Consider the following 11,893-nt stretch of genomic DNA (forward strand, 5'->3'; position numbering starts at 1 on the left):
GCAAGATTCGTTCCCGAATTTAGAATCATGCTTTCAGTCAGCAGAAATGAATTCATTTTGAAGTACATCTAGTTTGAATGCAAATATGGAGTTCCTTCTTTTAATTTCATCAGACTCATTAAAAACCCTCCCCCAAACTATGCAGCTTTGTTTCTATTGATATCTAATTCGGTATATGAATCCGGACATAAATTATATGTTTTTTCTTGATCATATAGATATTGATACTAATAATCAAAAAGGAAAAGGTTTATACTCTTGCCTTTTGCATATCCTTCTAATGCATTACAGTATATTGACATTGTATCATATCAAATAAAACTTCAACACGAATTTTACTGATTTATGAATACTAACATCTAATCGAATACATTTCAATTTGAAATTTCGACGTACAGAGGTATGTCTATTTTCAGTATATATCCATTGCGCCAGATCTACGAAATGAAAATATTTATGAATAAATTACATGTACACTCAAGCTTGAAAGTAATCATTATGGCATGTTACAGAAACGTTAAAACACACATATAATATAGTCTTGCAATGCATGCATGTGATTTTTCTGAATACATGTACATTGTATTTATATATTCGTGAATGAAGTTCCTACGCTTAAAAATATCTTGGTCTTCATGCATTTTGTTTTGTGATAATGGTTTACCAGTCCTTACACTGTGTAAATGAAGGAAAATTTGGTAAAAGTTAGTATACATGCATGTGTTGCAAAGCAAAATGTACATGTAATAACCAGACATGTATCGTCATTTTTAATGGGGGGGGGGGGGGGTACAACAAGGGAAAAAATGAAAAATTGCATTCTTCAAAACTTCTTGCCATTCAAAATAATAATTTTAAAAAGATTAACGAAAACAGCATAAAATAAAACAAAAAACCCAAACAAACCAAGATGTTTTGTCCGATGTTCAAAGTCCTTATGTGGGGGTGAAGGGTTAAAGAGTCTTTTACTTTGACTGCCTCAATAATTTCGCCCTACACTTCATTTTCTTCAATCGTTGGGGGTGGGATGGAGTGGTTAGAGTCCTCTAGCTACTATGAGTGCCTCATCATATCTTCATTTTCTTAATTGGTGGTGGTGTGTGTTTTCTATTATATCAGAACTTTCAAGTTGGGGTCAAATGGGGGAGGGGGTTGTCACCCAATATATCTTTTATTTGCATTACAAAATAACACAAAATGGATATTGTTATTAAAGGTGGAGGACAGACACTCTTGTTCACTCCCCTTGATTCTATGTGCTTGATAACGACGCATGATATGATACACTCAATTATTACATTTTGCATTAGTATAATTAATTTGCGTCGAGTTCAACGCAGAATGTAATCACGCAAAATGGCATAGATATATAAGATCTATTGAGCGCCAAATTAGCATAAAATGAAGTAATTGAAAATAACATTATTTAAAGATATGTTTAATTTTTAATTATTGCGTGCTTTAAATGAATCAAATAAATCTGTATTATCAATTAATGAGAGCAATATTGAGTTACTGTTATCTTTTATTGAATTAACGATATCATTTGTCTTAATAAGAGCACGATTACTACAAGATCATCATAAGATCATCGTTTGAATCCCCCTCTCCTCTCAAGTTCATTTATTTTCACTCACACCATCCATCTCTCTCTCTCTCCCTCTCTCCCCCCTCTCTCTCTCTCTCGCTCTCTCTCTCCCATCCCATACACTCGTACAGTGTTGTATATGCAAATTATATATGTATGAACAATTTATGTACCTAAATGATTTCCTGATTTATAAATCTGCAATACTCTGACCAGTAAATCATACAGTATAAGGATTCATGCACAATACAGGGTAAATATCATACTCTGATACTTCCCCTGTTTGAATATAGCTGATCGGCACGGGCTAAGTGTGTCGCAGTCTGTACAATGGTATTTACTGTTGGAATACAAATGGAGCTTATCGTTTTGTGTCATGGATTATGCAAATAAAGGAAGTTTTACTACTACTAAGAGTATTTTCGACAAGTGTACACGTATATCTTTGATCCTTTACAGATATTACGAGTAGATCCAGGTAAATAGTCGTCCGCATTCGATGCGTTTTCATGGCGAGCATACATGTCATGTGCATAAGTACAGTAGTATGTATATATTTGCATTTTGCTTGAAGTAAGTGTGAATGGTATAGATTTTATACCCTTTGCATATTCTATTTTATCAGTAGATAATAAGTGAAATATTTCTCCGCGTTTTTGTATAGTTTTGACATATTTACTGCAAATGTACGTACATTCATGTAAAGAAAAGGCATTCTATATTTATTTATCCAAAGCTTTTAGAATGATTTACTACTGTGCGGTATGTTTATTGTAATTTTGAGCACTGCGTGGTGTTCCAAAACGTGATTTCATTTCTTCTTGATGTCCTATAAATTAGTATCGGAGATGTACGTGTTACCTGTCGAAGCTACCGCACCGGTAAATCGAAGACACTGATGTGAAGTGAAGCGTAGCAAAACTCGTCCCCTTAAATACCATGCGAACCCTGATACATATAACAATACAATATCCAACTAATATGGCGGATTAGCAGAGAAATATGGCGGACATGTAGTAGTTACCCTATATGATATTGTTGGTTATGTACAGATACCCGATGGGTGTGGTCATAATGACACGAGGGAGCGTAGCTCCCGAGTGTCATTATGACCATGCCCATCGGGTATCTGCACATAATCAATAATATTCTATGGGGTAAGTGACTTGTACCATAGTTTACTATTATTCGTTATATTTTATTATAGCTTTCGGAAGCGCGGTCGCCTGTTTACAATATGATGCCAATTGTTATGTATTTAAATTACACTTTGTACACCATATAATTCTATCATAATGACTTTCTATCACCGAAAAATGTATGTTCATTAATTGTTTTTAAAAAGCCGTTTTTAAAGTGCATATAAATGTTTGGACTGTTGGTTTTGATATTTTTATTTAACATTTACGCATTCTTCGACTTTTAGTACCGGTATTGGCTTTAAGAATTGAAATTTAAAAATTCAAATAAAATTCTTAGAACCCATATTCATGCATTTTTCTGTTTAAAAAATTAGCAATATATTCAACTGATGATGGTGGTTACTCTTTTGAAAATCCTATTTGATATCCTTCATTCTAATACATATTTTGACTAAATTGGCTGGGAAAACATTTACATGTATATGAAATAGATTTAAAAAAAAAAAAAAGGTGAAACATAAGAGAGAAAAAATTAAGAATTGTAAGATGCGAAACCATAAAAGAAACATAAGTCTGATTCACTCTGTCCGCTAAATAAGTTTAACTCGCAAATGCATTCTTATCACGTGACTGGTCTTTTATAAAACTCTTTTTTAATGCTACCCGTATTTCTACGTACACGTGTTTCTCGACTTGAGGAGAATGTGGAAATAGAAAGTCGTTGGGAGGAAACCATTGACGATATTATCTTGTATCAAGGTTTAAGTGAGATTCAGTGCAAATATCTATAATGTATTTGGAGAACTTAGTCTGAGTGAGTTATCCATGTTTGATATGTGCAATTTTGATCTGAAGGAACTTCATACAGTGGACAGTAATGTTGTTGTTTTTTTCTTTCGAGAATGTGGGCGGGGTTTGAAGAAAAGTGTGGGTTATGTACAGATAACCCACTCTTTTAACAAAAGAAAGCACGCCAAACTATGGTACAAATAGAATTATACTATATTTATTAATTCATGTCAGCTTTAAAGCATACACATTTGGAACACGATCTAAATTCACTAGAATCACAAAGCAAACACACTTTGATTTGCCCATTATGTATGCATCTGTAATATTCCTTCTGGAATCTCATCGTGTATGGAAATGAAGACATGTTCTCCGGTAATTTCACATAACGTGTACCATCTGCAATGATTGTACCCGGATATTATCTTCTCTTAATGGGGGATAATAATTCAATTTTTATTGCTTGAAGTGCAATTTCAATTTCTACATCCTCTATATATGCTGGTAAATGTAAGAAGCTAAAAACCAAGGCACTCTGTACAACTTCTCTGGATTCAAAACCCCTTTCCCCTACTTTGATCCCCTTCATTAAATTCTGAGTTGGTGCTCTTCCGTCAAAAGTGATTTCGTAGAGATTCCCAGATTTGGAACACACGCATACATTGTTCCTACTCCACAGTGTTCGTGGAAAAGTTTTAGAAGTTTATGAGGTTTTACACGTGAATCATCATGCACATCAACAACTAGCGTTTTTTCATGACAGTGCCTTCGTTGAAAAGTGAAATCTCTAGATCTGTCACTATGGCCGCCACCCGACGTGGCTGCCATTGTAAATGTTTTGTATTGAAAAAAAAACCCAATACAGATTCAAAGTCAAATGTATGCAAGTATATAAAGTAGAAAAACAAACATATAAATAACGGCGTTGTGCCTAAAGTTCAACAGTTGTAGTTTGCCATTTACATAGAGCACAAACGGTCGTTTTCGAATCGGCGAAAATTCCTGGTGCTCACTCTGCTAGAGGTCAACCGGAAGTCATCTTTAAAAAAGTCGACGACCTTACCCACTGAACCACGTAGTAGACCATACATTGCTAAGGAAAATTAACGTACAGGTGAAGTTGAAAATAATATCAGTGAAGACGTTTCGATTTTTTGAAATTTTGTGTGGATGATATCCCGCTCTCTCTCTCTCTCTCTCTCTCTCTCTCTCTCTCTCTCTCTCTCTCTCTCTCTATAATTTCTGTTTTCCTTGTTCATGATAAACCTTTTATTTTACAAAATGCTGACCTCATAACATTATTGCATACAATATTTTCCGTTTCCCGTTGCGTTCCGTATTCCTTTCGTTTACCGTTCCGCGTTTTAGCAACACCCGTGTGAGAGTATTAATTTTCTACATATGTATTTCTTTTGACTTCGATACAGAGGGACCATTCTTTCACAACATATCTTGTTTGCAATTGTTGAAACTAAATATTTTGTCATATTTAATGTTGTTTAATAAAAATGTGCAATTCTCTTGACATATATTTCTGTTTATTTGTTTCTGACGTATTTTTAAAAGATGGCTTCATATACATTTTATGAGGAACTTAATACATTTTATCATCGTGAATCATTGATACTAATATTCACATAAAGGTGAAACCTATGCCATTTTCAATATACTATAATTCTAATCTTATTGCTACATTCAAGGAAAAGCCGATGAATTTGTGCAGCCTCCACATGTACAGAAATGCCTTGCAGGTAAATTATACCGTAGAAATGAAAGCGCATTTGTGACTAAATACATTGTAGATTGTGCTAGCGCATATGTAATCTACAGTTAAGGCTTCTGAAAACACCCTATGCATTATATACTCTCATTTATGACAAATATCAATCGGAGTGAACACTTGATGAATACCTTGACTGTGTTTTTTTTTTTAATTTCATATTTTTCAGCTATCAACCAAGATGACCCCAAGAATGAAAAGAAAATAGTATTCGCAAGTTGTGGTGAACTCATATTTAGCAAAGTCTTGGAGAAAATTGACAACATGGGTAAACATCCGTTATCTCCTTTCAGTTTCTTTCTTCCCTTTATCTGTGTCTCACGTTTTAATTTTGAACACATTTGATATCCAATTCAATGGGACAAATAAATCATTTACTGTACCTACGATGTATACTGAATTCCAAAAACTGGACGAAAACCTTACAAAGATACATTGAAAAATCTAGTAATTGTTCTGCCGGACCCTATATCTACTCCTTTACGGGAGTGTCGACTGTTATGAAGGAAAAACTTCAGAAGTAGATTGCCACATGTGCGAGAAGTGGTGTAAATCGAATGTGGATTCTAAAACAAATCTGATGAAAGCTTAGTAAATTAGAAATCACAAAAATTCAACTCTTGGAATTACCATGGACACAAATTATACTTCTTCATTAGCTGACCTGTTTTTGTATTTTGATATAACTTATTCGAAAGCTTCTACTTGAGAAAAAACAACATCCCGTGTGGCCATCAACATTTAGAAACATAATCGATGTTTTATCTATCAATAATACTCACTTGTATGTCAATTTCATAAACACCTTTGAACTCGAAATAAAAGACCCAACAGTTTTCCATATCTGCGTTATATATTGATGGACGTACTTTTGAATATACACGTTAACGGAAAACTAACAATCAACTTTATGACAGAAAGTCATCCCGACATCAGCTTCTCTATCGTCAACTTCCTAATTCTAGGTAGCAATGAAAGGTAAAGATAACGAACAGTGATCAATCCCATAACTCCCATAAGCAATACAAAATAGGAAGTTGGGCAAACACGGACCCCTGGATATACCAGAGGTAGGATCATGTGGGATTAGAAGCCTAGGAGGAGTAAGCATCCCCTGTCGACCGGTCACCCCCACCGTGAGCGATTTTTCCTGATCAGGTAAACGGAATATTCCGTAGTAAAAATCAGTGTGCCAAGAATGGCCTAAAAATCGGTATGAAACACGTCAGAGAGCATCTGACCCATTGATAGGTTGTATTGACAAACTAGATCGTTATAACGGCCATAAAATTTTCGAAATGCTGACTTTATAAGGGACTTTTGAAACCCCTGCACCATCAACTTGATTGTCAGTAGCCTGCTTCGATTACAAAAATGATCATATGCAGAACAAGTTCGTGCGTATTGAATCAGTTGAGAGATATGAAGACCATATGCAGGTGATAATGGAATATTGCTACATCAATATGGGAAGTTGACTATGGAGAAGCTGAAATCATCCAGTTTGTCATAAAGTTGAGTTGTTAGTTTGCTGTTAATATCTACTATCAATAAAATATCTAAGTATGAAGCAGAAGCGGAATATAATTCCATTATCACCTGTGTATGGTGATGATTCGGTATGCGAGAGCATGTTCTGCGTAAGAGGAATTTTGAAAATGAGCAGAGTGCAGAAAATGAGTTGATGTTTCAGGGTTTCAACTGACTCGCTTAAATGAAACATTTCTTACGTTAGTGATCGTATTTGCAAATACCATCTGTCATTACGTAGAGTGTTGTCTGACTTTTTCATATCAAGTATAAGACAGTTTTTGTACATGCTGAGTTTGATTACGGATGATATGATTATCTGATGCAGACAAAGGACTCACGACGGGTGTGATCCTTCAACAGGGTATGCGTACTGCTCCTAAGCAATTTAACCCACCTCTGGTGTGTTCGGGGGTTAGTGTCTGCCCTACTTTTTCTCATAACATTTATGAGATTGATCACAATTGGTTATCTTCACTTTTTCATTATTTCGAAACTACATCAAATCATGATTTAAAATTCGATTTACTAATGTGAAATATTTCATACCTTGATTATATGGTGAACGATAGTAAACTATAGGTAAAGACAGTTTATTAAAATATCTATCAACATCTGTGAATAATTTTCTCTTTTCACGCTAGTGATGGATTCATTGGACAGCTTTATCGATATATTTGAAGAAGTGACCAGTGGGTTGGCATCATTTGTTCAACTTCTGCATGATTATACAAAGGGTAAACATTATTTAAGAATCATAATAACTTTTTTCATAGTATACTTCAAACCGTTTTCTCCATTTCTTAAAATTTTAATCATTTTATCTCACAATATCATAACGTTTTAAATAAGTTTGATGTGAGTTGAAATCTCATTACATTTCAGAAACTGGGGAAAAATATATGAAACGGAACTTCGGTGAGACTTTTATATAAATATTTTGTATTATTATCTGATCGAAAAATTCCTAGCTTTTTTGGTTGACTAAAATATAGCAGTCAAGATTAAATAAAACGTTATATGCACTCCCACGTGCTTTTAGAGTGAATATAACATTTTATTTTTCCAACATCGGACCAAACCTGAATTAGGAATTTCGAAATTGATATGATTTATGATTGTATTGTGTTCGTTTGATTTGAAAAGATCGCATTTGATTTATGTTTGACTTAGTTTTGTAAAGAAATGAGTACTTCTTTTACGATCTAAATAAGAACGATCAGTTCTAGTAGCCTGTGTTGATGTTTTTTGAGCATTGAATCATATGATAAACAAAACTTACCGTTTCTAATGCTTTTCAGTTATAACATTCTCACTGCATGCAGAAATCTACATATACAATGTACTTACATAAGACTGTTCAAAGCAAATGAGATAATTAAAACATTTCTAAGCTCCAATTTGACTACAAATTGGAGATTCATATGAAGAATAAAATTTTACTAACCAATATATAAAATAAAATGTCATTATCTCGTGAGAAATTTGAGCAAAAATCAATGGACAGTTATCCTTTAATATTGATGACCACACAAGTCCTCTAAATTTAGCTCGATGATGTTTTTGTAGTAAGAAAATACACTAAATGCTTTTTGACGTTGAATAGACGAAATAATTCTTGGGATTGAATGCACTATATACTACTTGGGATTTTAAGCCCATGGTTCATCAATGTTCATACATGTATTTGTATTTTCATGGAAATACACTTTTACGCATCACCATTCATTGTTTTTGAAGTACTAACTGATTTACTTACAGAGCTAGAGGACACAATCATGAGCCAACCCTCCGTTTGAAAAGGCCATTGTTGGACCATCTCGATGATACATGTACACTACGTAGAAAATTTAACAATCCACTATATCGATATATAATCAGGAGTTTTCTATTTGTATATTATACTGGAGTATATTAAACTTTTTATAGAATGAATACTGATCGTGTCTTGTATTAAATTTAATCCTGTTATTAGATTAGTAGCTGCATGAAGACGATCAACAATAAGACCAAACCTTGTCGGATCCTCAACATACTGTATTTTACTCAAAATTACCGTCGTTTGTAAAACTGTAAACGTTTTGAGGAGATTCATCGCATATATGTCAAATATGAGTCCTACATCTTCATCAGATGCACGGAGTGATCCGTAATCAAAATCATTATGTAAAGAGCGGCATAATAATCGGTATGAAATACGTAATGCAGCATTCGAACTAATGACGAGTAATAATTGCAAATCATACCATAGAATTTACGAAATTTTGAATTCATTATTTGATCATACGCGAAACATGTTTTCGCATATCGAAACAGTTGAGTGAAATAGACCCTATGTGTATATGCAGGCGATAATGGAATATTCCTATCTAAATATGAGACATTTACTATGGATAACCCGTTTGTTTTAAAGTAAAGTTTTTTGCCGTTAACAATTATGTTCAATGAAATATCTAAATGAAATATGAAGCAGATTTGGATGATTGTGGGGTCTTTTATTTCGAATGCACTGGGGTATATCGAATAGACATATGAATGGAAATTAGTATTGCAAATTGATGAAAGGTAAAAATAACAAACAGTGATCAATCTCATAACTCCTATAAAGAATACAAAATAGAGCGTTGGGCAAACACGGACTCCTGGACACACCAGAGGTAGGATCAGGTGTCTAGGACCCGTAAGCATCCATTGTCGACCGGTGACACCCGCCGCGAGTCCAATATCCTGATCAGGTAAACAGAATAATCCGTAGTCAAATTCAGGGTGCCAAGAAAGGCCTAACTATCGGTATGAAACACGCCAGACAGCATTTGACCCAATGGTAGGTTGTATTGCTAAACTAGATCATTCAATTCAATTAATTAGACATTTAGATATATCGACGACGTTTTATCTATTGGCAATGATAATTTTCATTCAAATCTCGATTCTATATGTCCCAGTGAAGTCGAAATAAAAGACACCAGAGTCATCCACTTCTGCTTCATACTTAGATATCTTATTGAAAGAACATACATGTATTAGCGGCAAACTAGGAACTCAACTTGATGACAAACGGGATGATTTCAGCTTCTCCATCGTCAACTTCCCATATTTGTGTAGCAATATTTCATTATCACCTGCATATGGTGTTTATATATCTCAACTGATTCAATACGCAAAAGATTGTTCTGCTTATGGTCAGTTTTTAAATCGAAGCAGGCTACTGACAAACAAGTTGATGGTGCAGGGTTTACAACAGTTTCGTTTAAAGTAGGCATTTGGAACATTGTATTGTCGTTATAACGATCTCGTTTGCCAATACAATCTATCATTGGGTAAAATGCTGTCTGGGGTGTTTCATACTGATTGATAGACCGTTCTAGGCAGACTGATATTGACTACGTATTACGCCGTTTACATGAATAAGATACAGGACTCGCGGTGATTGTGACTGATCGACAGGGGATGCTTACTCCTAATGGGTACCTGATCCCACCTTTGGTATATCCATGGGTCCGTGTTTGCCCAACTCTCCAATTTGTATTTCTTATAGGATTTTGATCACTGTTCGTTTTATTCATATTTCATCATTGTTGATTGATGTTTTCCGGCACACTCAAATTTTTTTCAGTTATCTGGTGGCGCCCTGTCTTTATTGGTGGAAGAGAAAACCCAGATACAATGTACCTGGGAAGAGACCACCGACCTTCCGAAAGTAAACTAGGAAACTTTCGCACTTTCCGGCGCGAGCGGAATTAGAAACCGCGCCGACAGAGGTGAGAGGCTGTGTGATTTTGAGCGCGATGCTCTAACCACTCAGCCACGGAGGCCCCTTTCATCATTGTAAGATCATTATGACGACCATAGAAATTGCAAAACGTTGACTTTAAACGATACTTTTGAAACCCCTGGAACATCAATTTGTTTGTCAGTAGCTTGCCTCGATTTAAAAACTGACTATACACAGAACAAGCTTTTGCCTCTCGAATCAGTTGATAGATATAAACACAATATGCAGGTGATAATGAAAGACTGCAACATAAATATCGGAAGTTGACGATGGGGAAATTGAAATCATCCCGTTGTCTGAAAGATGGGATTTTAGTTTGCTCTTAATATCAAAATTGTTCAAACCATATAGGGGGCACAATGGGGATATTTTTAGAAGTTTTTATGAGATTATATAGGAGATGTAAAAGAAACATAAAGCAGTAGAAGGACCACATTGAATCATATTGATGAAGAAAGGTATTGAATTAAGATTTTTTCATAAATCGTTGGGGTAGGATGACGATAAAATCAACGATCAAATTTTAAATGATACATGAATATAGATGGTAAAATCTTTTTTAAAATTTTTAATTTAAAAAAAAGCAGTGAAAGACCATTCTAGTCATAAAGATGCATCCCCATCTTGTGTGGATTCAAAATTCAGGAAAGTCACAACCTCACAGGGTTATAATATCGGGTAAAATTTGTCATGGAATTAAAGAAGATAAAACAAAAACATTGCTATGCGTAGCCATATGTCCCCAACCGCCGCGATAAAAGTTGAAGCACAAGTCCCCAAACTCCTGTAATATTTGCAGAATCAAAATTGCGCAGGAATATGATCAACTACACTTACATATTGTGACTAACAATCATGCATAATTTGAACAAAATCCGTTCATCAGTATCTGAGGACTTGAGCCCAGACAGATTTCCTATAGTGTAGCTTGTACAAATTCAACAAAGTCCCATAACTCCTATAAACTTGTCAAATTAAAATGGCGGCGCAATATGATCAACTGCATATGATGACTAACAATTTGTTCAAATACAAAATTTGAACAAACTCCACTGAGTGGTTTCGTCGGAGTTGTGTCCACAAAGTCAAGTGGGACGGACGGACGGACACCGGTATTTAGATGTCCCCTTCCGCTTTCAGTGGGGGACAAAGTAATCTAAAGAATGGTGTTGAAAAGTCGCGTGGTTTGATGTTGATTTTGTAAAGTTTTGTGATTTTAGCTTTATTAACCGTTCTTTGGAAATTCTGAGGTTCCACTTTTGATTTACAACCATTTCTCAAATGCAAAG

General features: G+C 34.8%; 1 long non-coding RNA gene across 1 annotated transcript; it reads left to right on the forward strand.

Annotated features, from left to right (window-relative positions):
- Nucleotides 1-1,932: 1,932 nt before the first annotated feature.
- Nucleotides 1,933-8,750, forward strand: LOC125669890 (uncharacterized). The gene is made up of 6 exons (XR_007368048.2): nt 1,933-2,066; nt 5,220-5,270; nt 5,469-5,567; nt 7,474-7,566; nt 7,715-7,747; nt 8,591-8,750. It is a non-coding gene; the product is annotated as an uncharacterized LOC125669890 (long non-coding RNA).
- The last annotated feature ends 3,143 nt before the right edge of the window (nt 8,751-11,893 follow it).

Source organism: Ostrea edulis, chromosome 4, assembly GCF_947568905.1.
Source record: "Ostrea edulis chromosome 4, xbOstEdul1.1, whole genome shotgun sequence".
NCBI lineage: Eukaryota > Metazoa > Mollusca > Bivalvia > Ostreida > Ostreidae > Ostrea > Ostrea edulis.